General features: G+C 36.5%; 1 long non-coding RNA gene across 1 annotated transcript; it reads right to left on the bottom strand.

Moving 5' to 3' along the window:
* Positions 1-995: 995 nt before the first annotated feature.
* Positions 996-21,136, bottom strand: LOC116270302. The gene is made up of 3 exons (XR_004178317.1): positions 16,147-21,136; positions 14,696-14,811; positions 996-1,383 (listed from the first exon to the last, which is right to left on the bottom strand). It is a non-coding gene; the product is annotated as an uncharacterized LOC116270302 (long non-coding RNA).
* Positions 21,137-24,090: the final 2,954 nt, after the last annotated feature.

Raw genomic sequence — 24,090 nt, 5'->3', positions numbered from 1 at the left:
AATGGTGTGAACTCGGGAGGTGGAGCTTGCAGTGAGCAGATATAGTGCAACTGCACTCCAGCCTGGGCAACAGAGTGAGACTCTGTCTCAAAAAAAAAAAAAAAAAAAAAGAAAGAAAGAAAGAAAGAAAAAGAAAAATTCAATAGCCACACTTCTTTCTTCATCTTGTTTGATATATTGAAAGTATTCAAAACAATGAACTACTTTTTTTTTTTTGAAATGCTCTTTCCTTTTAGTTTCTAGAAGAACCCTCACTCGTTTCATCTACCTTGCTTGCTGCTCCTGTGAAGTCTCTTATGCTATTGCTTCTCTTCTATTGTGCCTCTAAATGTTGTCATATTTTTAGAGCTCACTCTTTTCCCTCTTTTCTCTTTATATTCTCTTCTTGAGTGATCCCATTTATCTCAATGGGTGTATATTCCACACTGGTGCTGTTTCTTAAGAATATCTGTATTATTCTCAACTGGTGCTGTTTCTCAAGAATATCTGTATTATTCTCAATATCTGTATTATTCTCAATTCAATAAATTGAATACTTTCCTAGCTTTGAATCTTAATGCCATAATTTTTAGCTGGGAGAATTGTTTCATATTGACCAACTATTCAGTGCCTGACTTTCCCCAATGATAAAATGGTAATAATGGAATTACCTCCTAAGAGTACTATGAAAATTAAATGAGTGAAGTTATGACAATCATACTGATGGATAGAAAGCTGCCAAAAGAAGCTAGCTATTGGCCAGGTGCTGTAGCTCATACCTGTAATTCCACCACTTTTGAAAACTGAAGTGAGCAGATCCCTTGAACCCAGGAGTTCAGCCTGGGCAACATGGCACAACCCTGTCTCTTCAAAAAATACAAAAAAAATAGCTGCGTGTGGTGGCATACACCTGTATTCCCAGCTACCCAGGAGGCTGAGATGGGAGGATTACCTGATGCCAGAAGGTTGAGGCTGCAGTGAGCTGTGATAGTGCCACTGCACTCCAGCCTGGGTGACAGAGTGAGATCATGTCTCAAAAGAAATAAATAACGTAAGAAGGTAGTTATTATTATAGCTTTTTATTATTATAGCGTTATTATCATTATTATTGCCACTAAATATAAACACACTTTAGCAGAGGAAATGTTAAATTCCAATACTGGGGCAATATTAGAGAGAGAAGCTGAGGCAGTAAAGTCAGGAGGAATAGATGAGTCTTTATGAAAGACAGTCTACCAGAGATGTTGCTGAGCTACTGGAGTTTCTGTTGAGAAAGGTGATGAAGGTCGCTCCAGCTCTCCAGGCTTCCCAGCTGCTGAAAGGGTCTTCTGGGCTTCTTTGCCTTCACAGATTTATAATAGCCCCCTCACCTTAGATAACCTGAGTATGTCTCTTCCTTGCAATCTAAAAGAGCGTAATATTGCATAGCTTTTTCAATAATTGTTAAATTATTTAGAGTACATTCCCAGGAGTATAATGATTGGGTCAAAAAGAATAAGCTTTTCTATGTTTCTTGACTGAATATTTATGTATACTTTTTATAAGTACTGAACCAATTCACACTGCGCCAGCAAAGTGTATGTATCTGCAACCTTACCCGCATTGGGTATCAGCAAAGATAAAAATATTTATTATATGTTAATTGTGCCTCAGGACAAAGCTATAAACTATATTCTCTATTGAGGTTAACAGTGGCAGAGCAAAAGGGAAGTACCCTATCTCAGCCCTTAGGGTTGTCCTGCCAGAACCCTTTGTAGACATTTTGATACCCTTTCATACAAATGATTTAGAAAATCAATTTAATGCAGAAGTCCTGAGTTTCAACAGTGTGAATAAACATGCATGGTTAAATGAGTATGTGTGCTAATATTTACTGGATAATTTACATATGTGGCAACCTTTTGCTGAATTTACAGACTTACCCTGAAATGATACAAAGGGTTTTATTTTATATATGGTTTTATTAATAGAACTGAGTTACTAATGTTTTACTAGAAATAACATGTTCTTAACTTCAGACAGATTTCAAGTGAAGCTTCATTATTTTCCAGTAGTCTGAACAGTTTTCTAACATTAAAAGTAGAATAATAATGTCTATTTCTACAATGTAATGTGGCAATTAAATAAAATAATATATATGCAAGTTTTTGATACATTCTTGTTCACTGATGGTTTTGGAGATTTTCTGCCTTGGTGAACTATCTCTTTTCAAAAAATTGCTGTTAGTCAGTTGCTCATATGCATATCTTGGCTTTGTCTCCAGGTAGGTGAGAAAATAAGGATCATAAACTTTTCTTATTTCAAGTTGGCAAAGCAAAACTCTACTGTCCTTATATTTACATATACAGGGTTATCAGCTATGCAATTTGTCAGCAAACTTTCTGTGATCCAGTATCTTAGGTTAAATGTATTTATTCAACTGAAACAGATTTATAGACCATGAAAAATCCATCAATGATAATTTTTTCAGACAGAGGAAAATGCAAACGTGGGTGTGTTGGGAATAGTACTTTCAAAACAACCTAAGTGAAAAATAAGAAAAGGGACTAGAAAATAATTAAATAGGTCTTTCTCCCTCACTCCATTCAATACATTCCAATCCAATGCAGATTGTATTGACTTCAAAACACTTTTCCTGCCCTTTCATGCCTAATAGTCTCTTTCTCCTTTGAACATTCCCATTCTTATTATATGTATCATTCATGAAGTTTTGATGAAAAGCTAATTTGGACCAGTTTTCTAAATCTATCCTTCATTTCTCCAAATCATGTTGCCTGAAGGAGAGGAATCACTCATTTTCATATTTTGAATTCCCTACAGCAACTACCATAGTGACCTAAGTTCATAGTAAGAATGCAAGTTTTATTGATCGCTATGATTACAACTCAAACCTGACATTTCATGAATATTTCTTACAACTGGACAATGCTATTTCTATAATTATTTTTAATTGTTAAACTTGGAGTCCAAGCAAAGACTAATCCTGAAGAAATAGTAATCATGGGTTATTCATATATACAATATAACGCAGGTATTAAAATTAGGTTTCTAAAATGTGTAATGACATGAGAAAGGCTTGCAACATAATGCTGAAATAGACAAATACATCAAAACTTATATTCATTATGTACCCCAATTAGTTTCAGGAAAAATACACAAAAATAAGTTAAGGACTTCTAAGTCAGGCACAAACCAGCTTATAGCAGAACCTCCCACCAAAACAAACAAAAATCTGGTATAAAAAAAAAAATCTATGTGAAGGCATTGGAGAGCTACCACGGCAGCGAAGATTTGAGGATCCAAGATGCTGAGGGGAAAAGAAAAAACACTTTAATGTGAGCCTGACCTTTCAAGATGCTTTTTAGTTCAACGTCTTTGCTTATTCCTAAGAACAGCAGGGTCAAGTATTCATAGTGCTGAGCCAAAGGCAGTAGTTAAGAGACAAAAAGGCAAACCAAAATTCATCAGTTGTTTGCAACTGGAAAGACAAATAGAGCTCAGAGTTACCACAACAGCCAGACTGAGAGGGTCAACATCTGAGAAAGAAGAAAGTAGAGTGAAAATATAACATTCTGTACCATTTTACAGCTTGAGGTATTTGCTGAATTGTAAGCTGCACAAATGCCCAAAATTAAATCAACAGAAAGTAGCAACTACCAAGTTAAAAATAAAAGAAAAGCTTCGGGAAGAGCCACAGTGATGTTGTGAGAAAAATTGGAGTTCACCAGCACTCTGAGAGGCTGAGGTGGGTGGATCACCTGGGATCCAGAGTTCCTGACCAGCCTGACCAACATGTTGAAACCCTGTCTCTACAAAAAACACAACAATTAGCTGGGTGTGGTGGTGCCTACCTGTAGCCCCAGCTACTCGGGAGGCTGAGACAGAAGAATTGCTTGAGCCCGGGAGGCGGAGACTGCAGTGAGCTGAGATCACGCCACTGCACTCCAGCCTGGGGGACAAAGGAAGGCTCAGTCTGAGAGAGAGAGAGAAAAGAAAATGGAGATCAAGGTTTTCCAATGAGGAGGAAAACTTGTTAAAACCCCAAGATCTCAGTTGAAACTGCAAAGGTATAAACTCAGTTTGGAAGAGTTCAGTCCCAGAAAGGATGAAAGTGATCTATCCTGTCTTGCTAAACTGACCACCAAAACCAAAAATAAGTCAGCTTTGGAGGAGATACCCTCTGGATTCACAAAAGTTTGTTACAATGAAGTCCAATATTGAATTTAACACAAACACACACACAGGCAATCCAAGATAAAAGGAGAGAAAAAGATAACAGAAACAGACCAACAAGATATTCAGATATAAGAATTATTAGGCTCAGAACTTTAAAATTTTTGATTATCATCTCCAGAGTATAGTATCTATTTTTGATTACTTTTGTTCAAAAATATAAAAGAGAAAAATGGAGAATTTCTTCCATAGAAATGGAATCAAGGAAACATTTATATAAAAATTTTACAGAAATAAAATCCTCAAGTTAAAAACTTAATAATTATATTTAACCACAAGTAAGAGAAAGCAGAGAGAATTAGGAAACTGGGGTCCAGGCAAGAAGAAATTGTGTAGGCTGAAGAATGGATACCAAAAATGATAGGTAATATATTTAAAAATAAGAGATACAGGAGGTATAGAAAAGTCTAACATAGGTGTACTTAGAGTTCCAGAAGGAAGGGAGAGAGAAAAGAGGAGAAAAATGTTACTTTGGAAACCTTGAAGTTTATATGCAAATGCACACTTTCATCAACAAGGTAGTAGAGTTCTAATTGCTTCACACCCTTGTCAACACTTTGTATTTGTCAGTGTTTTCCGTTTTACCCATTCTGGTGGATATATAATGGTATCTTATTCTAGCTTAAATTTGCATGTGTAATACTGCTGAAAATAATTTGATATAATTTAACACCACTCCTGTCAAGAACTTCCTTAACATTATAAAATAATCTCAAAGCAATAACTCACATTATAATTAATGATTAAAAATAGCTAGAAAACGCATGAAAGCCAGCTCTGGAAAATGCTAACATTTATGGTCCAATAGAGGAGAAACTAAAGCAAAAGAGACTCCACAAAACAGCATGTGAGGTAGAAGGAACTTGAGGCAGGGTTGGGGATTCTAACATCTAAAAGAAAAGAGCATTTCAAGAAGCAGAAAATGGTCAACTCTTTTGGATGTTTCTGAGAGTTTAAATAAAATGAAGAAAGAAGAATGACCACTGGATTTTTCAACAGGTGCTCAAGAAATCTAGTATATTAGAGGGAGGGTATGCAGTGTAATGGAAAGAAGTCATACTAGTATTAAATGGAGATAAGAAAATGAAAATAGTGTGTTCAGAATCTCTACCTAAAACTTTGTCTTAAAAAAAAAGTGGGCCTCTGGCTGGCAAGATGGCCAAATACGGACAGCTCCGGTCTACAGCTCTCAGTGAGATCAACACAAAAGGTGGGTGATTTCTGCATTTCCAACTAAGGTATCTGGCTTATCTCACTGGGACTGGTTAGACAGTGGGTGCAGCCCACGGATGGCAAGCTGAAGCAGGGTGGGGCATCACCTCGGCCAGGAAGTGCAAGGGGTTGGGGAACTCCATCCCCAGCCAAGAGAAGTCATGAGGGATTGTGTTATGAGTAACAGTGCATTCCGGCCCAGATACTACACTTTTCCCAGGGTCCTTGCAACCCGCAGACCAGGAGATTCCCTCAGGTGCCTATACCACCAGGGCCCTGGGTTTCAAGCAAAAACCTGGAGGGCCATTTGGGAATACACTGGGCTAGCCGCTGTAGGTTTTTCTTTTTTCTTTTTTTCCATACCCCACTGGCACCTGGAATGTGAGTTAGACAGAACCATTCACTCCCCTGGAAAGGGGTCTGAAGCCAGGGAGCCAAGTGGTCTAGCTCAGTGGATCCTACTCCCATGGAGCCCTGCAAGCTAAAAGCCACTAGCTTGAAATTCTCACTGCCAGTGCAGTAGTCTGAAGTTGACCTGAGACACTCCAGCTGGGTGGGGGGAGGGGCATCCACCATTACTGAGGCTTGAGTAGGCAGTTTTCCCCTCACAGTATAAACAAACCCTCAGGAAGTTTGAACTGGACAGAGCCCACCACAGGTCAGCAAAGCCGCTGTAGCCAGACTGCTTCTCTAGATTCCTCCACTCAGGGCAGGGCATCTCTGAAAGAAAGGCAGCAGCCCCAGTCAGGGGCTTATAGATGAAACTCCCATCTCCCTGGGACAGAGCACCTGGGGGAATGGGCAGCTGTGGGTGTAGCTTCAGCAGACTTAAATGTTCCTGCCTGCCGACTCTGAAGAGAGCAGTGGATCTCCGAGCACAGTGCTTGAGCTCTGCTAAGAAACAGACTGCCTCCTTCAGTGGGTCACTGACCTCCATGCCTCCTGGTTGGGAGACACCTCTCAGCAGGGGTCCACAGACACCACATACAGAAGAGCTCCGGCTGGCATCTGGCGGGTGCCCCTCTGGGACAAAGCTTCCAGAGGGAAGAACAAGCAGCAATCTTTACTGTTCTGCAGCCTCCACTGGTGATACCCAAGCAAACAGGGTCTGGAGTGGGCCTCCAACAAAGTCCAGCAGACCTTCAGCAGAGGAGCCTGACTGTTAGTAGAAAAACTAACAGAAAGGAATATGATCAACATCGACAAAAAGGATGTCCATAAAAAAAAAACAAAAACAAACAAAAAAAAAACATCTGAAGGTCACCAACATCAAAGACCAAAGGTAGATAAATCCACAAAGATGAGGAAAAACCAGCACAAAAAGGCTAAACATTCCAAAAACCAGAATGCTGCTTCTCCTCCAAAGGATAATAACTTCTCACTAGCAGAGAACAAAACTGGATGGAGAATCAGTTTGACGAATTGATGGAAGTACGCTTCAGAAGTGGGTAATAACAAACTCCTCTGAGCTAAAGGAGCATATTCTAACCCAACGCAAGGAAGCTAAGAACCTTGTAAAAATGTTAGATGAATTGCTAACTAGGATAGCCAGTTTAGAGAAGAACATAAATGACCTTATGGTGCTGAAAAACACAGCATGAGAACTTCGTGAAGCAGACACAGTATCAATAGCCAAATCAATCAAGCGGAAGAAAGGATCAGAGATTGAAGATCAACTTAGTGAAATAAAGCATGAAGACAAGATTAGAGAAAGAAAAATGAAAAGGAACAAAGCCTCCAATAAATATGAAACTACATGAAAAGACCAAACCTATGTTTGATTGGTATACCTGAAAGTGATGGGGACAATGGAACCAAGATGGAAAACACTTTTCAGGATATTATCCAGGGGAACTTCCCCCAACCTAGCAAGAGAGGCCAACATTCAAATTCAGGAAATACAGAGGACACCACAAAGATACTCCTTGAGAAGAGCAACCCCAAGACAAATAATCATCAGATTCACTAAGGTTGAAATGAAGGAAAAATTGTTAAGGGCAGCCAGAGAGAAAGATTGGGTTATCCACAAAGGGAAGCCTATCAGACTAACAGTGGATCTCTCTGCAGAAACCCTACAATCAGAAGAGAGTGGGGGGTCAATATTCAACATTCTTGAAGAAAACAATTTTCAACCCAGAATTTCATATCCAGCTAAACTAAGCTTCATAAGCAAAGGAGAAAAAAAATCATTTACAGACAAGCAAATGCTGAGAGATTTTGTCACCACCAGGCCTGCCTTACAAAAGCTTCTGAAGGAAACACTAAATATGGAAAAGAAAAACCAGTACCACCTACTGAAAAAATATACCAAATTGTAAAGACCATCAACACTGTGAAGAAACTGCATCAACTAGCAGGCAAAATAACCAACTAGCATCATAATGACAGGATCAAATTCACACATAACAATATTAACTTTAAATGTAAATGGGCTAAATGTTCCATTTAAAAGACACAGACTGGCAAATTGGATAGAGTCAAGACCCATTGGTGTGCTGTATTAAGGGGACCCATCTCACATGCAAAGACACACATAGGCTCAAAATAAAGGGATGGAGGAATATTTACCAAGAAAATGTAAAGCAAAAGAAAGCAGGGGTTATAATCCTAATCTCTGATAAAACAGATTTAAACCAACAAAGATCCAAAAACACAAAGAAGGGCATTACATAATGGTAAAGGGATCAATGCAACAAGAAGAGCTAACTATCCTAAATATATGTGCACCCAATACAGGAGAACCCAGATTCATAAAGCAAGCTCTTAGAGACCAACAAAGAGACTTATACTCCCACACAATAACAGTGGGAGACTTTATAACCCACTCTCAATATTAGACAAATCAATGAGACAGAAAATTAACAAGGATATTCAGGACTTGAATTCAGTTCTGGACCAAGCAGACCTAATAGACATCTACCGGACTCTCCACACAAAATCAACAGAATATACATTCTTCTCAGCACCACATTGCCTACCAATCAAAAAAAGTCTAGGACCAGATGGATTCACAGCCAAATTCTATCACAGGTACAAAGAGGAGGTGGTACCATTCCTTCTGAAACTATTCCAAACAATAGAAAAAGAGAGAATCCTCCCTAACTCATTTGATGAGGCCAGCATCATCCTGATACCAAAACCTGGCAGAAACACAACAAAAAAAGAAAATTTCAGGCCAATATGCCTGCTGAATATCGATGTGAAAATCCTCAATATATTACGGGCAAACCGAATCCAGAAGCACATCAAAAAGCTTATCCACCACGATCAAGTCAGCTTCATCCCTGGGATGCAAGGCTGGTTCAAAATATGCAAATCAATAAACATAATCCATCACATAAACAGAAGCAATAACAAAACCCACATTATTTCCATAGAGGCAGAAAAGGCCTTTGATAAAATTCAGCACACTATCATGCTAAAAACTCTCAATAAACTAGGTATTGATGGAACATATCTCAAAAAGAATAAGAGATATTTATGACAAACCTACAGTCAATATCATAATGAATGGGCAAAGGCTGGAAGCATTCCCTTTGAAAACTGGCACAAGACAACGATGTCCTCTCTCACCACTCCTTTTCAACATAGTATTGGAAGTTCTGGCGAGGGCAATCAGACAAGAGGAAGAAATAAAGGGTATTCAAATAGGAAGAGAGGAAGTCAAATTGTCTCTGTTTGCAGATGACAGGACTGTATATTTAAAAAGCCCCATTGTCTCAGCCCCAAATCTCCTTAAGCTGATAAGTGACTTCAGCAAACTCTCAGGATACAAAATTAATGTGCAAGAATCACAAGCATTCCTATGCACCAATAACAGACAAACAGAGAGCCAAATCATGACTCCCATTCACAATTGCTACCAAGAGAAAAAAATACCTAGGAATACAACTTGCAAGGGATGTGAAGGACCTCTTCAAGGAGAATTACAAACCATTAATCAAGAAAATAAGAGAGGATACAAAAAAATGGAAAAAACATTCCATGCTCATAGATAGGAAGATTCAATATCATGAAAATGGCCATACTGCCCAAAGTAATTTATAGATTCATTGCTATCCCTATCAAGCTACCATTGATTTTCTTCACAGAATTAGGAAAAACTACTTTAAATTTCATATGGAATGAAAAAAGGAGCCCATATAGCCAAGACAATCCTAAGGAAAAAGTACAAAGCTGGAGGCATGACACGACCTGACTTCAAACTATACTACAAGGCTACAGTAACCAAAACAGCATGGTACTGGTACCAAAATATACATATAGACCAATGGAACAGAACAGAGACCTCAGAAATAATGTCACACATCTACAAGCATCTGATCTTTGACAAACCTGAAAAAAGCAATGGGGAAAGGATTCCTTATTTAATAAATGGTGTTGGGAAAACTGGCTAGCCATATGCAGAAAATTGAAACTGGACCCCCCTCCTTACACCTTATTCAAAAATTAACTCAAGGGGTATTAAAGACTTAAAAGTAAGACCTAAAACCATAAAAACCCTAGAAGAAAACCTAGGCAATACCATTCAGGACATAGGCTTGGGCAAAGACTTCATGACTAAAACACAAAAAGCAATGGCAACAAAAGCCAAAATTGACAAATAGGATATAAGTAAATTAAGAGCTTCTGCACTGGAAAAGAAACTATTATCAGAGGGAACAGGCAACCTACAGAATGGGAGAAAATTTTTGCAATCTATCCCTCTGATAAAGGGCTAATATCCAGATATTACAAGGAACTTAAACAAATTTATAAGAAAAAAACAAACAATCCTATCAAAAAGTGGGTGAAGGATATGAACAGACACTTCTCAAAAGAAGACATTTATGAGGCCAACAAACATATGAAAAAAAGCTCATCATCACTGGTCATTAGAGAAATGCAAATCAAAACCACAATGAGATACCATCTCACACCTGTTAGAATGGTGATCATTAAAAAGTCAGGAAACAGATGCTGGAGAGGATGTGGAGAAATAGGAACACTTTTACACTGTTGGTGGGAGTGTAAATTAGTTCAACCATTGTGGAAGACAGTGTGGCAATTCCTCAAGGATCTAGAACAAGAAATATCATTTGACCCAGCAATCCCGTGACTGGGTATATACCCAAAGGATTATAATCATTCTACTATAAAGACACATGGACACATATGTTTATTGCAGCACTATTCACAACAGTAAAGACTTGGAACCAACCCAATTGTCCATCAATGATAGACTGGATAAAGAAAATGTGGCACATATACACCATGGAATACTACGCAGCCATAAAAAGGATGTGTTCAAGTCCTTTGCAGAGACATGGATGAAGCTGGAAAACATCATTCTCAGCAAACTAACACAGGAACAGAAAACCAAACACTGTATGTTCTCACTCACAAGTGGAAGTTGAACATGGACACAGGGAGGGAAGCATCACACACCATGGTCTGTTGGTGAGTTGGGGGCTAGGGGAAGGATAGCTTTAGGAGACATACCTAATGCAGATGACGGTTGATGAGTGCAGCAAATCACCATGGCATGTGTATACCTATGTAACAAAACTGCACTTTCTGCATGTGTATCCCAGAACTTAAAGTATAATAATAATAAAAAAAGTGGTGACTTAGAATTTAGCTGGATGAAATGGCATCAAAGGAAGGTAATATTTTAAATATGAGAAGTATAAAGAGACAAAATTAGCTGCAACAATCTTAAAGAAGAAAAATAAAGTCGAACGACTTATACTGCTAGGTAACAAGACTTACAAAGTCACAATAACTAATAGAATGCAAAATTGGCTCAAAAATGACCAAAAATTATTTATAATAAATAATTTATTATAAAAAGAAATTAAATGTTTACTTTTGTATCATAGCAGACACAAAATTAATTTTCATTTAGATTTAAAAGTGAAATGAAAAAATAATAATGCTTCTGGAAGATAAAACCGAAAAATATTTTTATCATCTGAGGAAGGTAGATAAAATGTCTTACAAAGGACACAAAAAACACTATAAATATGTGAAAAAAATGAAATTAATTTCTAACATTAAGAATTTATATTTGTCACTTTGTACCATTAAGAATTCAAAAGAGCAAGCCATAGAATGGAAGACGGTATTTGCCATATATATAGCCATTGAAGGATTTTTATCCAGCATATGAAGAATTCAGAGGAATAAATGATATAAAGACATCCATCATAGTTAGAAAACTGAGCAAAATCCTGAAGAATACTTTACAGAAAGAGGATATCCAAATGGACAAGAGATATATCAAAAAATGTTAGACAGTAATAGACATGCAAATTAAAATACTACTATATATCCACCAGAATGTTTAAAATGAAAAACACTGATACACATTTGGCAAAAATGTGGACTCTGAAACTCTACTGCTCAGATAGTAGAAGTGTAAATTAGTGCACAACTTTAGAAAAGTGGCTATAGGTATCTACAAAGTTGAACATATACATACACTGTGGCCCAGAAAGTCCACTCAGACATATATGCAACAGAAACATGCACACACATACACATATTAAAAGAAATGTGTAGGATAAATTATAACAGTATTATTCATAATAGCTAAAAAATATTAAAAAGTTTATCAATAATAGGATAAGTACATTATAGTATAGTCCTACAGTGAAATATCATACAGCAATGAAAGTTGTTATCAAACTATTTCTATGCACAGCAGAATGGATAACCTCACAAATACAATGTTGAATAAAATATGTTGGATATCAAAGGGTACATTTATATAACCTTGAAAACAGAAAAACAAATCTATATTATTAAAAGTCATGTTAAGGGTCACTGTGGTACACAGAACATTGCCTCCCTAAAGATGACCCCATCCTAATCCTCAGAACTGTGAATAAGTTACATAGAGCAGAAAGAATGACAGATGTGATTAAGGTAAGGATATTGAGATGAGTAGACTATCCTGGTTCATCTGGGTGGGCCCAATATAATTATAAAAGTCCTTGTAAGAGGAAAACAGGAGGAATAAAAGAAAAATATGTTGAATAAAAATGAAATGACAATGTTGAATGTCATTTGAGTTAGAAGTTAGAAAAAAAGTTAAGTGACAATGAAACCAGAAGTTGGTGTGATGAGTTTTGAAGATAGAAGAAGAGGACACAGGCCAAGGAATGCAGGTGGACTCTAGAAGCTACAAAATATAAGGAAATAGATTTTGCCCTGAAGCCTCCAGAAGGAATAGAGCTCTAACAAACTTCTGAACCTAGAACTGTAAGAGAAAATAAATGAAACCACTAAGCTTGTGGTAATTTGTTACAGTAGCAATTGAACAGTAGGAAAATGGGGCAGAGATTGGGGGAAGGAATAGGGAGATTTCTTGGTTGCTGGTACTGCTCAGTCACTTGATCTGCGTAACTGTTACATGAGGATGGTCTTTGTGGAAATTCATCAAGCTCTGCACTTTTGAGTAGTGTACTTCTCTTCAATAGAAACAATTTTTAAAATATTTAATTAACGTGATCATGGTAAAATGATAACTGTTGATGATTGTCTGTGGGTTTCTAGTTTCTTGTTCCTTCAGGGTTGTCTGCGATGAGCATCTATGTTCTTGGAAAGCTAACAAAAAGTTCAAAACTTTAAAATCAGTAAGTCCCAGTATGAGATAGTTGTTTAGGTGCCGTCACAGGTTTGGTGGGAGAGTCACACAGATGAAAAACACAAACTTTGATTCTGTAAAACTAAATGTTCTGCCAGAAGAATAGAGATGTAAACAAATTTGAATTTTAAAGATCAAAAAGGTAGCAAATAAAAGGTAAAGCTTAACTAGGGATACTAGAATATATTTCTTGGAAGATGATGTGGATGAACAAGATGAGAGAAGATGGGTCCTTAAACCAGCATGGTGTTTTAAAATGTATGTCATTTAGTCTTTATAAAACCTATGAGTATTGGGTCTATATTTCAGCTGATTCAGAAAACACCACTAAATTAATGGCAGATATGAAAATCCAAATAATTAACCTTTCAGATCCAAGACTCTTCCTGAGCAATTGGCTAAGCAGCTGATTTGGGTCTTGGGGAACTTGGTTGCAAAAGCTATTACTTATTCTAGGAATTATAATCATATGTTATGTTTTGCTCAGCTTTACTTTTCACTGCTGCTATTTGTTTGCAATGGAGTCAATGTACTACTGAAAAGACTAAAACAATGGTCACATAAAGAATCGCCTTCATTAAAGATGTAGCTGTTTAGCCTGACTCAATTTACAAAGTCACTTTCTTCATGTTGCTTTACATCCAACCTATCCTCTATCAGCTTCATAGCTCATCCAATCAATCCTCCCTCACTGGGGGACATGACATTCTAGGAATAAGCCTTCCTAGCAATGCGGGACTAAATTCCTGAAAAAGGAGGCAAGAGGCCGGGTGCAGTGGCTCACGCCTGTAATCCCAGCACTTTGGGAGGCCCAGGTGGGTGGATCACCTCAGGAGTTTGAGACCCACCTGACCAACATAGTGAAACCCCATCTCTACCAAAAATACAAAATTAGCTAGGCATGGTGGTGCATGCCTGTAATCTCAGCTACTTGGGAGGCCGAGGCAGGAGAATTGCTTGAACCCAGGAGGCATAAGTTGCAGTGAGCAAAGATCATGCCATTGCATTCCAGCCTGGGCAATAAGAGTGAAACAACTCCGTCTCAAAAAAAAAAAAAAAAAAAGAAAGAAAAAAGAAAAAAGAAAAAACACCAAACAAAAAAAAGGGGCAAAACTACTGAGTTTTCCTATGATGACTTCTTCAAAAAATCTTGATGACAAAGGGGAACTGCGAAAATAAACAAACTTTAAAAGTTGTTGAAACCCCAAAAAACACTTTAATCCTTGAGAGAGATATGACTGTGATGAGTCATGTAGCATATAATTGAAACTTTTGCTTCTTAGATTATATGTTAGCTCTCTTCCTCACTGTTATTGTTCTGTAAATGATTAGGAAAGACCAGAGACCAGGCCTCCTCCCCTTCTCTTTTCTGAGTCCCAGAGTCTCACTGTGTCACCCAGGCTGGAGTGCAGTGACATGCCTCCTCCCCTTTTAATCACTAACATTTGTCGTAGATTAACAACCTCTTTTATTGCCCTGTGCTTAGATCAGATGGAGCAAAGATCCCATGACTGTTAAATCTTCAGTGTGAAGTGTTAAATATATTTTCCTAAAAGAAAAAGGATAATTCAACTAATCAGATTGTTGTAACAATGCATTAAGCCTTGAATAGAAAGATGTTGAAATTCTGTTAAAGCTTACCTAAACCTTGTCTAAACAAAGGAGTCCAAACTTCCACCCTTTGGAGCAGTGACGTCCACTCTTTGGAATTTGTGTTCCCCAGGTAGCTGCCTTCAAGTTTCGTGCTTGAATAGACTCTGTATTCAACCATTCAAACAAACAAACGCTATGAAATACATGGTGTTATCAGCCCAAATTTGAAAATGAGTAAACTGAGGCTTTAAGAGGTTAAGTACAAGGCTCTCTTGCACCAAGTCATAAAAAATAAGCTATGTCTACTCAACCCAGAATCTGAGTGCAGCAGACCTCTGTGTTAACATGCATGTCTTATGAGGTTACATGAGTTAATAAATGTGACACTATGAGAAAAAATGTTCAAGAAAGATAAAACACTAAAAAGATCAATGTAAAAGAGTTTTGAAATACTGGTTGCTTTTTTTTTTTTTTCCTTTGTTTCCTTTGCTTCCTTGTACATGAGCCTTCCCTGGTCAATCGGAGAAATGCACATGGCCTCAAGAAGAATTTCAGAAAAGAAAAAAAAGAATAGTCAATATTGAGTGTTGTTATTTTTGTTTGAATGTGTGGCTTTTTTTTTTTTTTTTTTTTTTTTTTTGCATCCAAAATAGGCTCTTAATGCCCACAGTGAAGAAAAATTGTTTTAAAATTCGGAAATATTTTATTTCTAAAAGGCAGTTCTGTAAGATTTTTTTCAGAAGGGAATTTTTTTTAAGAAAAATATTTAAAAATAAAAAGTCCTGAAGGAGGCATTTTGTGGTGTTTATTACCATGACAATTTATGTTACAGACTAGAAGGCTGTGTAGTGACCTGACCTGAGATTAGGGAAGGAGAGTGAGTGGAGTGTGACCTTTGGAGGGAATAGAACAGCACGACAAGAGTCTGCACTACTGCCGGGCGCGGTGGCTCAAACCTGTAATCCCAGCACTTTGGGAGGCCGAGACGGGCGGATCACGAGGTCAGGAGATTGAAACCATCCTGGCTAACCCGGTGAAACCCCGTCTCTACTAAAAAATACAAAAAACTAGCTGGGCGAGGTGGCGGGCACCTGTAGTCCCAGCTACTCGGAAGGCTGAGGCAGCAGAATGGCGTAAACCCGGGAGGCAGAGCTTGCAGTGAGCTGAGATCCGGCCACTGCACTCCAGTTTGGGCGACAGAGCGAGACTCCGTCTCAAAAAAAAAAAAAAAAGAAAAAGAAAAAAGAAAAAAAAGAGTCTGCACTACAGAGGAACAGGGTGAATGCCACTCAGGATTAAGAAAATATAAATGGAATCATTGTGTAGAGATAGCCAAGTATCCTGGTGGAGACTGTCACCAGCCAGGGAGCTTCTTCAATCTAGTGTCAAGATCAGTATGCCACTGCATTCCTTTAAGTGGAGGTTGCTTTTGAATAGCCAGTGAGTAATCGTCGTTGTTGTTGAGAGGGTCACCCATACACAGCTTCCTACATACCTACCTCTCATGAGTCTTCCAGCAGAGCTGATAGTCATCCATGCCCTGAGAGTAAATGAGCTGCATTAGAACTGCCCTTCGCGAGAACCTCACATAGTTTTTGAGACTTGAGACACTCAAGCAGGAAGTAGAATCCTTGAGCTAGAATAAGGTAGTGGTAATTAAAAAAAAAAAAGCTGTAACTCCTGTATGTGGGTGAAGCTCAACAGTTCTATTAAAACCAACATCATTTGAGAAGTATCGTTCAGCACAGCTGTAAAGACTATTAAAATGAAAATAAATGAATAGGATTAATTTACAATAAAGAAAATGTTTTTTTTTTGTAAGGCCAACAAATAAACTTCTAACAAAGTTAATGATTAATAAAGAGAACAAGCCTGAGTCTGTAATAAGAGTGAGGAAGGAAATGTAACCCCAGATACAAGATTCTTTAAATTATTAGAATTTATGATGTCAACTCTAGCCTAAAAAATACTAAAATATCAATGGAATGCATGGATTTTCTAGGGGAAAAAGTACCAAAACAAAATGTTAAAAAGAAAAAATTACAAAGCTCCTCTTAATAAAAACAATAATAAACTAGCTCTAAATAATGAAAGATGCCTTCAAAGAGAGTTATTTACAACATTATAAAAAGAGATAGTTCCTACAATATTTAACTTGTCTCAAGACATGAGAAAAAAAATCATTTAAAAATTTTAAATATGAATTATGTTTTAAAAACAGGCAAGTACAGAAAAATGTTAAAACAGTCTATATTTACACACAGTAACAGATGTCAACATTTAGCCATGTCCTTGCCAACACTTAATATTCTCAGAATTTTATAATTTTCCAGTTTGCTTAGTGTAAAATAGTATTTAACTGCTCTTTGAAGTTGCAGGACTCTGATTTTTACTAAGTTTGAGCAACTTCTTAAATGGTTATCACGTTTAGGTTTCCTCTTTTCTGTTTGCCTCTATATATAATTTGTTCTTAGTTCTACTTATTATCTTCCTGTTTGTAGAACACAAATTCTGAGTACTATCTTTTGACAAAGACATTTGTATTAATTATATTCCCTCTCTTTTGTCTTTAGACTTTACTAAGGGTGTTTTTTAAATAAAAGTTTTTTCTTATAGTCCAATGTCTCAATGCTTTCCTAAATAAAATGTACTTTTTAGTTGGTTTTGTTTAAGAATTCCTAATCCAAAGTTGTATATTTTTCCTATCATATATTAAAGTTTTGCTTCTTTACAGTTAAATTTTTTAACCACATGAAATGTATTCTTATGTGTGACTTGAGATACAAATCTGATTTTATTTTTTTCTCTATGCCTAATAAATTATCACAGAAAGATTTATTGAAGAGTTTAAACTTTCCTCTACTCATTCATAGAATTACCTTTTTCTTTTATCAACTCTGTATGTATGATCAGGTCCTTTTCTGGGCTTTTATTTGTACTTACTAATTATACCATCCTAATATTTATAACTCTATAATGTCCTAATAATTGCAGGACAAATTTTTTCTTGTTTACCCTCTAAATCTCTAATCTCATGTCCTTCCATTCTTTTTATTTCTATGTTAAAAATGTCTGAGTTGATTTAATTATTTTATCTCATTTCTTGTATTTTCTTTTTGTTTGTTCTATTTGCTGGGGGATTTTATCAATTTTATTTTGTAAGCCCTCTATTACGTTTATTTCTTCTGTTATAATTTTTAATATTTAAGAGTGTTCACTTGCTATGGGAATGTTCCTTGTGTATCACCCTGTTCTTGTTTAGGAATCCAGAGAATTCCTTATCCATGATCATATTATTAAAATTTTTGAAGTGATTTCTTCTGTTTCTAGCTTACCACTATTTTTTCTTTTATTTTCTTTTTCTTTGATAGGTTTGCTTCCTTTGGCCTTTTATGTAGAAGGTTCTCCTCAAGTATCTGGCCTTATAAAGTCAATTCTATCTCAGTTCTCTGACAGAATGTGCTGACTTGTGGATGACAACTGTAGTATGACATGTGGTGAGCTGGCTTTTGAATGAGAAACTCTGCAGTAGTACTAATCTGATGTCTGTAGTTTGGCTGGAACAAAATTCTAAGCTTTCAGTTTAAGGCTATTCCTACAATGTCTTTGGGCATTTACTGCTGCCACTAACATGTCTCTCCATATACTTCCTATTATTCTCCTGTGGGTAAAAGGTTTGGGGGGTAGATTTAATATTTTCTTTTTATCCTTTTTATTTGTATTTCTACTTCTAGGTATTTAGTTGTAGATTTACTTGTATTTATTCTATGTATTGTTCTGAGGGCACTTTCAATAAGAGGGCTCATGCCTTTTTTCATTTAGAATCTACATTTCTGAGTTCAAATTTCCCTGAGGTAAAAAACAAAATAGGTTCCTGATCAGCCACTCAATCAACTCCCTTGTGTCATGTGTCCATGGAAATTCAGTTAGTTGGAAAAGAGGAGAGAGCATTAAACATGTTTATCTAATCTTATCCTTTCAGAAAAGGCCATGAGTTGGAAACTTCCAAGAGATAGAGGTTATGGGACTCAGAAACCACAGAAAATAAATACAAATAAACTAAAAATAATTAATTGAGTTAGAAATTCATATTCTGAAATCCATGAAATCCTTTAGGCTTTAGAAAGGATCCATAAGCCCCCTGAAATTATATGCAGAATTTTCTATGCCTGGACATATATTACTTTCTGAAGTGGCTCATGACCCTCTGAAATGTAAGGAACCACTATTTTAGATTTATATTTTTATATATATGAAAAAATATTTATTAAAAATCTCAGCAAATAACAAAGAGTATGTAGAGTTTCATCTATCTTGTGTGTGTATAAAATATTATATATATTTTAGGATACTTCTGGGATTACAGGGAATTTTTTAAAAAATCATTTTGCCATTAACTTATACTAAACTTGTACAATAGTTCTGTGTCAAAAAGAAGTAAATAAAAAGGTAATGTGAAGGCAAATAATGATAAAAATAATTTTGTGCCTATGCAAAATAATGAGGGCAGATATTTAAGATACAGCCATACATTGTCTTCAAAATCTAACTCCATAAATCAGACCAATAAACAACTTTATAAAGAGATACTACGTCAAATGGATTAATGCATTCAGTGTATTATCATTTTCCTTTGGCTCTAAAATAAGTCATGTACAACAACCATACATTTATTAAGGAGATCAGTGATGTCAACTAGATTTTAAAAAGGTCCATACTAGGCTAGCAGGCATTATTGGTTCATTTTCATGAGCATAAAAGGGGTATCAGGTATCACAATTCCTATCTCCAGTGGCTTTGCTTCTGGCAAACCACAAACAAGCTGTCTCCACAATTAAATTTAAAAGTACTTAACTATGCACTTGCCTAAGTGAGCACAAATATAGGAGAAAATCTACTCTGATGAAGCTACTCTCATTTCTTTTGTGGTCTAGCCAAGGGAATAACAGAAGGGAACATAACATTCTCCCTGATGTGCTTTGCTTTCCTTCTGATTGATTTTTCACGATTACTAACTTATCTCTTTATATGATTAGGACATGAAGAATAGGCTGCTTAGAAGAACTCTTAATAGCACAAATTAACCTTGCCTTTGTTAATTTATTTGATAAAATTTCTCTTCATTAAGGTGATTCCTTACACACAAGCTTTGAGATTTATCACACTGTGGGAGGGCATTAAACTTACCAGCTTCCGTCTCTTTCCTACCCACTCCCACTCCTACTTCATTCTTGAAGTACTTTAAGGAATGAAAGTACTTAGAGCGCTTTCATTCTTTAAGACATAGAACAAAAAAGCCTCCTTTGTATTATAGTTGTCTTCACACCTTTAAAATATGAGTTACTCCCTCCAGTGACTTCCCATACTTCAATATGTATTACATTTTATTTTAGTGTGTATAACATTATACACTCACATGCTCCATAACATTCTGCCAATGACAGCATATATAACTGGATCATATAAGATTATAATAATGTATTTTTAGTGCACCTTTTCTGTTTAGACATGTTTAGATACACAAATAGTTACCATTGTATTACAATCTCCTAGAGTATTTAGTACTATACAAGTACTACATTTATGCTACTCAAGTTTGTAGCCTAGGAACCATAAGATATACCATATAGCCTGGGGTGTAGTAGACCATATCACCTACATGTATGTGAGTACATTCTTTGTTATTTACATAATGATGAAATTGCCCAACAATGCATTTCTTAGACAGTACCTGCATTAAGTGACACAAGACTTTTTTATATTTATTGATTTACAGCTCTATCTCTTGTGAATTTCTCACAAGAAAGACCACACAATTCTTATTTGAGTTCCTGCTGTCTTCAAAAAGCTCAATAGATGTTTATTAGTAAAATGAAGGAATAGGAAGATGACATAAAATCCCAGAGGAGCTAAACCTCAGAACTCTAATTCTACATCCTGGTTCTCTCTGCTTTTTAAGGTAGAATGTATATACCAAGACTTAAATAGTAGTCATAGTATAGAAAGCTTTCTTGGGGAAGCAGTAAGAAATAGTTCACCCAATTGGGTGATAGTCCCGGTCAGCTGCAAAGTGAAGAGAATGGCATCTATATTCTCCTGTTAGTATAGAATTCCTTCTCTTCCTTCTACTTCTGCATACTCATGAAGGGGGACAAATTTCCCTATCCTAATTGAGTATTAAATTTATTTTTAATTTTCTCATTTTATTCATCATTTTTTGCCTTGTTTTTTCCTTTTGCTTTCCTTTTTCTCCTCTTTTTCTATTTTCTCTTCCATAATCCAACTTCTAGGGAAGAAAAGAAGAATGCTTTGCAAAGTGGGTGGGGAGAGACAGAACCTAAAGTAGATAATTTATATTTCATTTTTTCATTACCCTTTAGGCCTCACTCCCAAATTATGATAAATTTTCATCCTCAAAAGTATCATTCGGAAATGTAAAAAATATTGAAGATGGTGGCTCAAGCCTGTAATCCCAGCACTTTGGGAGGCCGAGACGGGTGGATCACGAGGTCAGGAGATTGAAACCATCCTGGCTAACATGGTGAAACCCCGTCTCTACTAAAAAATACAAAAAACTAGCCGGGCGAGGTGGCGGGTGCCTGTAGTCCCAGCTACTCGGGAGACTGAGGCAGGAGAATGGCGTAAACCCGGGAGGCAGAGTTTGCAGTGAGCTGAGATCCGGCCACTGCACTCCAGACTGGGCGACAGAGCGAGCCTCCATCTCAACAACAACAACAACAAAATATTGAAGACAAGAATATTTTGTCTTGGTTTGTATGGTTTGACTTCAAATTTTTCTGTTTTTGTCTTGAAGACAAGAATAATATACAGTTTGACTTCAAATTTGTCTGTTGTGAGAAAGGAAAAATGACTATTTCATGCTTATTAGGAGAAACAGAGGTATACCAGTTCAACAATATGGATTGTTAAAGATTTTTCTTTTACTAGTAATAAATTATCAAAAACATTTCTCCTGCAAACATTATAAGAAGATCAGTAGTTGCTATCATACCAAAGGCGTATCCTCTTCTCACCCTTCAAATCAGGGACGGTAGTGGGGCTCTGTGCTAGGGTCCTGGTTGTAACACACCTATAAAATCTCCTCCCTTTGAGCGTACATTTGTCTAAGATGGAAGAACACTTTTTGATTAGGTTGTGTTATGTTAGACCCCATATTAGCCAACTAGAGAGAGGCTCCCTTGCTGGTTTTGACCAAATAAGCTGCCATAGTGTGAGTGGGCCACGAAGCTAGGACCAAAGGGTGTCTTACGGGATGAAAATAATCCCTGGCCAACAGCCAGCAAGAAAACACAGGTCTCACTCCTACAACCAGTGTATTAGTCCATTCTCACACTGCTATGAAGAAATACCTGAGACTGGGTAATTTATAAAAGAAAGAGGTTTAATTGACTCACAGTTCCACATTGCTGGGAAGGCCTCAGGAAACTTAGAATCATGGAGGAAGGCAAAGGAGAAGCAGGCACCTTCTTCACAGAGCAGCAAGATGGATTGCATGCTGAGTGAAGGGGGAAGCCCTTATAAAACCATCAGATCTCATGAGAACTCACTAGCATGAGAACAGCATGAGGGAAACTCCCCCATGATTCAATTATCTCCACTTGTTATATCCTCAACACGTGGGGACTGTAGGCATTACAATTCAAGATAAGATTTGGGTGGGGACACAGATCCTAATCATATCAACCACAAATAACTGAATTCTTTCCACAACTTGAATGACATTGGAAGGGGACTCCAAGCCTCAGATGAAAGGGTAGACCTAGCCAACACCTGGATTTCAACTTTATGAGATCCTGAACAAGAGACCTAGCTAACTCATGGCAAGACTTGTGATCTACAGAAATTTTGAGATACAGTAATAAATTTAGGCTTTTTGAAGTTACTCAGTCTGTGGTAATGTGTTAAGCAGCAATAGAAAAGTAATGCAAACCCAGCTGAGGACCTCCCACCACTGTGGCTACACTTCTTTTTCTGAGTTGGCAGAGGCTGAGTCAACCCTTGGTGTCCTGCAGTCTGGTGCCAACTGTCATATGTGCAGAACCACTTCTCCCAGGAATCTAGTTTGTGGAATATGCACTTTCCCAGTTTCCAGTGATGTTGCAAGTCATTCTGCTTCTCTTTTTTTTCCCCCCCTTTTTATTTTTCTAAATGAGGATCTGAGAGAGAGAGGTCTATGACCGAGCTTATGTTGTCATTTTACTTGAAGTCTTGAATTGCTTTTGAAAAGAAATTACATTAGTTTTAAATTAGACAATGAGCTGACTTTCAAGAGGGGAAAGAAGCCCCTTTTAGAGAATATGTAACTGTCATATATTGCAAGTATCATAATTGGAGATAACAGTATAATGAACAATTTATCATTTAAACCATGATTCTTCTTATATGAAATAGGGAAGCATAAATTGAGACCATCCTAGGAAAATCAGAATGTGTGATTTTCCCTGCTATTAGTCAATTGCAATCTTTTAAGAACTAAGATCATGAGATTTTAAAATATTTTAAAAGGTAGTTGATTTTACTCATAATATTTTATCTATAAATATTTTAACTAAAGAAACAGTATCAACACAAGAATAAAAAATATTAACAGAAGATATATAATGTAGAAAAGAATTTCTAAAACTATGTTCCTGGGAACCCTGCTCATGCAGTTAGCTAAAATATGTTTATATACACCACACAATACAACATTATATAGTCAAATAAATTTGAGAGATGTTGGCTTAAACAAAGTTAAAAAAATGTCTTCAGGATTTCTCAGAGCCTTGTTATACACTGAGAAATATTTGCATTAAGAAATTTCTAGGAGATAGCATAAACAGCACTTCTCAAACTTACATATTCACAAAACATGAGCTGAAACTAAACAAAAGCAGTTTCCAAGGCAGGTGGGAACCAATTTTAATCATGTTTCAACTAATGCCTATGCAAGATCATATTTAATGCCACTTTTGAGTAAAATAGGTGCTTGAAAGTTCTCCTATCTTTCCATTCTTTTCCAGAAATTAATGAATTATTCAAAATGATTTTTAAATCATAGAAAATTTTCAGACACCATCTCCCCAATGGGACTTATATGCTAACCATGTCATATATACAGAGTTTCATTGTATTTTGTTTTTTTCTGTGTGTAACTTCTAACATCAGCCAAATAACATTTAACCTAAGGTATATATTTAAATCCATGTAATAACTGAGGAATGTAGAGTAGAGAAAGATATGACTTGAAAACTAAGTCTTTATAAAATTGATGACAAAACATAATACCCTCCAGTCTTTATAAAAACATTAATAAATCAGAACTATAATAGGCACCATTCCTTTTTAGTTTTAATTTTTAAAAGTATTAATGTAAATCTACAAAGTACACAGACATGAATAATACAATTATATCAACAGTTATGACAGTATTGACTAGATGC

This window comes from Papio anubis, chromosome 14 (assembly GCF_008728515.1).
Source record: "Papio anubis isolate 15944 chromosome 14, Panubis1.0, whole genome shotgun sequence".
Lineage (NCBI taxonomy): Eukaryota > Metazoa > Chordata > Mammalia > Primates > Cercopithecidae > Papio > Papio anubis.
The sequence above is the reverse complement of the archived record's forward strand: the minus strand, read 5'-3'. Positions and strand labels throughout refer to the sequence as shown.